The sequence below is a fragment of the Giraffa tippelskirchi genome, chromosome 12, assembly GCF_054371585.1.
Source record: "Giraffa tippelskirchi isolate mGirTip1 chromosome 12, T2T-mGirTip1v1.2.pri, whole genome shotgun sequence".
Taxonomy (NCBI): domain Eukaryota; kingdom Metazoa; phylum Chordata; class Mammalia; order Artiodactyla; family Giraffidae; genus Giraffa; species Giraffa tippelskirchi.
Genome location: NC_137286.1, coordinates 56,339,567 through 56,345,939, shown reverse-complemented (window position 1 = coordinate 56,345,939; position 6,373 = coordinate 56,339,567). Strand labels below are relative to the sequence as shown.

Here is a 6,373-nt window from a genome sequence, read left to right as displayed (position 1 = left end):
CAGGTCTGGAGCCTTCTGGGGGCCCAGGGGTGGTATCCCATGTGGAGTCACCTTCCATTTCCTGTTGAGGACAAGTGGGAAGTGCAAATGGAGAAGAACCTGATACCCTGCGAACTTCACCCCTTTCCCGATGGCCAACACACTCAGTGTGAAGGCACTCCTGGAACTGGGGTTCCTGACACTCAGGGAGAGTAGTACAGATGAAACAAGTTTATCCTGATCATCTGAGTTACTGACATAAGTATCTGTATGGAGTCAGATGGGGTTCTCCTCCTTGAGTCCCTTGGCTCCTTCCATGACTTGAGGTCCAATCTTCCTTGTGAGCAAAATTACAAAAAAAAAAAATACATATATATATATATATATATATATATATATATATATATATAACAAAACAAAGCAAAGAGGGTATAATAGAAATAGACACATTGTACAAAATGTATACAGACATGTACAAAATGCACACTAAGCATCCATCTGTTGGAGAGGGAAGACAAAGAAGTGAGGGCTGGAGCAGTGCCTCCTGGACTCTCTCACTCCTGGCCCAGGTGGAGAGGATTTTACGAGGAGCAATGAGGGTACCAGGGTGTTTGGCCAAGGCCCTTTGTCTGCCTTGGGGACAACCTGCGTCATCTTCTCCACACACTTGCAAACCCACGCTGTTGGGGAGCTGCCTAGAGGTCTCAGTGACCTCTGCGGAAAGAGACAAGGCGATAGAAGGTGTTCAGAGGCAGAAATAGACACAGAGGCCGGGAGACTGCCTAGGAATGGGTGGGGGGACTGGCGAGTGGAAGCAGGGGCTGGAGATGGGGAGAAGGGTCAGTGTGTAGAGCCGACCGTTCCTTTTGTGTCTCCTCTGACCTGCAGCTCCTGAGAGGAGCAGACATGTCATCTCAGGGAAGGAGCCGCCCGAGGATGCAGGCGTGCGGCCCTGGAGGGTGAGGGGAGGGCGCACAGTGCAGGAGAGATTTCCTGACAAGTGATGTCCTTGTCATCCCGCCTCCCGGGGCGGCAGCCACTCCAGGACCAGCCTTGCAGGCCTCCAGCTGCAGGGACACGGCACGGCTTCTGGGCGCTGTGGCTGGGAGGGCCGACGGGCGGGAGCACAGGGCCAGCAGGACAGGATGTCTCTCCCAGTTAGCAGCCCGCCTGGAGCCAGAGCCCCACGGCCCTGCCTCTGGGCCCTGGACTCCGACCGCTGGGGAAGGGTCTTCACCCTGGGGGACCGCACCCCTGGCTGCGACCCCTCCAAGCCCATCTGGGAGCTCTTCAGCAGGCTGCCTTCAGATCAGGCTCCAGCCCTTCCAGCCAGCGCAGGCCCAATGGGCATGGTTTTTGGCCCCAACACCCCCCTCCAGCTTGACCCCAGCCTGGTCTGAAGGGAGTCCAGACAGCTCACAGCAGAACACAAAGGAATGCTGGCTGCTTGAAATGTCTTTCCCACAGTGTAATGGTCACTTAATGTGAGTCAGTCCTTCAACCAGGGAAGGCATGTTTAATGGTGGGACAGCAGACATTTGGGACAAACAGCTTCTGCAAGGAGGCAGGTGTCTCTTGGCAAAAGTAGGGGCTCTTCCAGGCCCCTGAAATCCCAGCCTAGCAGTCCCTCCTGCCCTTCTTTGCCTGACACCCTGGCTACCAGAAGAGGCCCCAAGACCAGGAAGGGGCTAAAGTGGTCTAAGCTTGTATGGAGCAGCCGTCTCTGAACAAGAGGTCTGCACAGGCCGTTCAGAAGCCCCTGCTCCTGGAAAGTTCCACACCCGAACCACATGGAGAAGTGGATGGTCTTTAGACCAACGGACAGATCCCTGCTGGGCTGCCCTGGAATCCCCAACGGAAGCAACTGTCCCCGGGTGGGGGGTGGAGTGGGGCGGGTAGCCTTTGTAGTCTGATTCCTGCCCCTACCATCCATTCATTCTCCTGCTCTCCAGGAGGAAGATCCCAGTTCTGAGACCTGAAGGGAGGAACCGTATGGTTCCCACCTGACCTGAGGGAAACGGGGCTCAGAGACACCACTGGATACCTTGGAGGCCTGCCCAAACATGCCTCCTAGTCTAATGGGTCCTCAGATATAAATTGCGTAGATACACAAATATATACAAGTATACGGAGAGGATATATAAGGTGGCCTCTCTCTATCAGAAGCAGGATTGCTAGCAAGGTGGGATGCTGCACTGTGGTGGGCACCTGGCCCCAGGGGGCTCCTGCAGCTTCTGAGCCCCCGCCCGGGCAGAGAGGAGCCCAGAGGGTGGAGGCTGTGTCTGCCAAGTCCAATCTTCCCTCTGACCCCCTCCCTGAGCCCCTATTCTTGTGAAAACAAAGTGGAAAGGGCAGGGGAGAAAAGGGACTGAAGAATGCAGGGTCCAGGGTGGGTGTAGGATGGAGACGCTTACAGGGATAAAGCAGACAAGAGAGAACCTCTGGCAAGATGCGGCCCTGAAGCTGAAAGTGAGGGAAGTGATGGGACGCAGAGCAGAGGGGTAGGGGTGGGGGGGTTAGATGGAGGGGCCACAGGGTGGAGACATGGAGTTGGCAGAGCCAGGCGGGCAACAGCGCTGCTGAAGTTGTGTTGCTGAAGCAGTGACTTGACTAAAGCTGGAGGGCTGGCCCCGGAGCCTGTGAGATTGCTTCTTGTTCCAGGTCACCCCCGAGGGGAGGTAGGGGGAGACAGAGGCAGAGGGTAGAAGCTAAGGGGGCAGAAAGAGCAAGACAGAGGAGAGCAAACAACTCTGAAGTGGCCTTCTCATCTTTCTCCTGGTCCCCAACCCACCAAGAGTCTACAAAGCAAGGAAGGTAAGGGAGACCAGATAAAGTAGGCTGGAAGGATGGGAAATGAGCATCCTTGCCAGAAAGAAAGTACAGCTCGACAGTAATCAGTCCAGTGATCAGGATACAGCTCCATAATGGTGGAGGGTTAAGTATCCAGTATAAAGCTCTGGGGGGAGTGGTGTGGTCAGACTTGAGAGCCTTTCTGAAGCCCTCAGAATGCCAGCCTAGGTCACCCCTGCGGGGGAGCCCCAGGGGAAGTCAGGTCTCAGAGAGATCCAGTAATGGCTCCAGGCTCAGAAGGAGGTTGGGCTGCCTCTTCTGAGGAGGGTACCTGAAAATTGCAGCTCAGACGAGGCAGGGAACTGGCAGGAGAGAGGGGTGCTGGGGCTGTGTCCCCCGCAAGACAGCCCCTGCCAGCCTGCTCAGGAAACCCGGGCAGGAGCAATTGCCACTGTTCCTTCCCAATCCCCAGCAATGGAGGGACTTCTCCTGGGGCCCTCTAGTGGTCTTCCTGCCCACTTGACCCTGTGGCCCCAAGGTGGACATGGAGACAGGCCATGAACAGCGAAGGAAAGGGGAGTCGTGTGCCCTGGCGGGGAGGGATAGGGTCTCAAGGATGGTGCTAAATGACAGTCGGTGTGGCTCAGTGACCGTCAGCCAAGTGGGGGACAGCTGGATTCAGATTTTTCTTCAGGCAGGGGCATGGGGATGTCTAACTCTGGTGTTACTGTTGAAGCATGCTCACAGGTAGGGACCCAGCAGACCTGGGACCTAGGATTTTGTGGAAAGATTCCTTCAGAAGACTGTCCCAGTGAACCAACTCCCCAACGTCAGGCCCTGGGCAGTGGTGGCGTTCTGGCCTCACTTCCCTTTTGATTTCCCTGTTGCCGCCATCTTCTGGTATCTGCTCAGGAACTCACCTACCCACCCATAAGCCCATTGCTGTATCAAATGTTTTTTGAGCTTAGCTGGGCAGTGGTGATACAAATATGAATGAGGCAAAGTTCCTGTGTTCCCAGTCCCTTCCTCCCTAGTGAGAAAGGGCAGATTGACATGCTGAGAATGAAGTCACCTGCAAGGGCAGGCTAACGCTGATGACACAAACATAACTGACCCCTAGTTCTACCTCACCCCCAACCCCCACCCCCAAGTTGATACATCTGCTCAGAGAAAACTAACACTCAAAAAATGCTCTCCTGTACTCCACGTGCACACTCTTTGCCAAGAATTCCCACAGGTGGATGCAACAGGGTCAGCTAACCAAGAGTCTTGGCTGGCGCATAGCTTCATTCAGAGAGGATAGTGGTGGTTTTCTATCCAGCCAGTCCTTCGGTCCTGAGTTTCTCTCCTTCTCCTCTTCAAACTTGTTAGTTCATATGGCCTCACTTGGCAATTAGTAGCCAAGGAGATGAGTCACCCCCTAAGAAGGCAAGTTAGCACACGTATCTGTGAATCCCACAAAATCTTGCTGACCCATTCCAGAAGAACCTGAAAAAGCGCCCACAGGCATGCTTCTCTGGAAGCTCCTCATTCCTCATTTTCTGTCTTTTTGAATCATGAAATTCAGAACAATTTGGTGACTCTACTGGAGAGCTAGCTATCTGGGGCGGAGTGTGGCCGGCCGCTTCCCCTAGCAGCCTCAGACTCTCCTCCCTCTATGAGGAAGGGCTCTCTGGTCCTTGGTGAGGAGGGGAAGCTTGTTGGCACCTCTAAGGCCCTGACGCATTCTCCTCTGACCTTGTCTCCCACTACCGCTCCTGTTTCTCCTCTCTGTGGTGCTTCCTCTCCTTCTCTGTCTCAGCAAGTTTTCCCTCCCCACCAAGAGCCAGATGCTCTGGGCCTAAGGAGTCCCGGACCCTGGTGCTGCTCTTAGAAGTCAGACCCACAGCCCTGCCTGCTCCCCAGGCTTCTGGATGCCTTGGTAAAACTCATCTCCAGCTTGAACTTGTATGGTGGCACCTAGACTTATCAGGTCCTGCCGGGATTGCTGGCCCAAGCCATTTGGGACACAGTCATCCTTCCTCACCTTCCTCCTTCCTCTCTCCTGACTGGCTCTCCTTCCTAAACAGTCCCACCAACTCTTCTCTCAGGATGCTTGCATAAATAGTGATGCAACACTCTTTCTCAGAAGCAAAAGGATGATGGTGCTTGGATGGATTTATTGCCCCAATAAAGTTTTATCTTAATGGCAAAGAACCCAGGGATATGGGGTCAGGGACTAGACACCTTATATAATAAGTGACTTAAGTGAAAAGTCTTAACCCAGGAACTTTCTCACTTTACTCCCTCCTGAAATCCAGGTAGGCTTAAGAATGAAAAACTAATAAAGCCTTTGAAGTTGGTCCCAGGTACAGTTCTCCTAGGGTCCCTTAACCAACGCCCTCTCAATTCAGCTAACCTCAAGAGATGTATTTCCTCTAGGATATCCTACAGACTTCTATCAATAAATTTGCTGAAATTTAGAAAAGGACCTGAGTCCTTGCCTTACAAGAATGTCTTGCCTTCAATCAACTCACAGTCTGAGAAGGGAAGATAGGCAAGTGTATAATCATATGACCCTGTGGTTATAGGATGAATGTAGGTCCCTGATGCCCAAACACTCAGAGAACCCCAGCTTCATTGAAGTAGTCATAGTAAAAAATTGCAGGGCCTGGGAACTCCAATGGCAGCGCTTTTCGGAGGTCATTGGTGTGTTCAGACCAGCCTGGGAACAATGAGTCAGGAAAGTATGGAGGGGGGCAGGGAAGGTTTTCCTGGGTCCAGGTTTAAGGGGTTGACAGACACAGTTGGATCAGGAGCACTTCACTCTTTCCAGCTGAAGAGAACCAGAGAGTTGAGTGGGATGGGGAAGGAAATTGTCCCTAATGAACTGTCCCTTTCCAGACTGTGAAGACTTGAAGCATCTAATGAGGTGGTGGCTGTTTAGTTGCCAAGTCGTGTCCGACGCTTGCAACCCCATAGACTGTATCCCATCAGGCTCTGTCCATGGGATTTTCCAGGCAAGAATACTGGTGTGGGTTACCATTTCCTTCTCCAGGGCATCTTCAGGACCAGGGAATAGAACTCGGGTCTCCTGCATTGCATGTGGACTCCTGCATTGCAGGCGGATTCTTTACCAACTGAGCAACAAGGGAAGCCCATCTAATAATGAGGGAAAGGGGAAATGAGGGCCACCTGGTGAGTGAATCTTGATATGAAAGGAACCAGGAGCAGAAAGAAGGTGGCTGTGTCCTTCTTGGAACATCCAGAGCTCTTTCTTTCCTCATGGTCCCTATTTTGTCAACCTGGAAACAATTTTTTCTTAGTTTTTTTTTTTTAAAGTGGGCTAACACAGACACAGGATACACACCATTCTGAAACAAGATGAAGTAAGGAAAGAAATAGAGAAGAGCAGCAGAAAGGGTGGAAGATGAATCCTGAGAGACAAGAAGCAGAGCAGAGGCATGGAGAGGGAGCAGAGGTCAGTGTGGTCATGGAGGGGAAGGTGGGGCAGGGGACAGACTAGGGAAGGCAGAACCAGGTACTGGGGGAATAGATGGGGAGGGAGCGAAGGTTTCTCTTTCAACAAATGCGTGTTGCAATTGTGCTTTGGAAAGGGAATTTT

At 52.6% G+C, this 6,373-nt stretch overlaps 1 long non-coding RNA gene across 2 annotated transcripts in view; it reads left to right on the top strand.

Annotated features, from left to right (window-relative positions):
• Positions 1–444: 444 nt before the first annotated feature.
• LOC145530366 (uncharacterized) overlaps positions 445–6,373 on the top strand; it is a 23,384-nt gene continuing 17,455 nt past the window's right edge. For both annotated transcript variants that reach the window (XR_014071708.1, XR_014071707.1), the window contains exon 1: positions 445–6,229. This is a non-coding gene — a long non-coding RNA (uncharacterized LOC145530366). The remainder of the gene's footprint in view (positions 6,230–6,373) is intronic.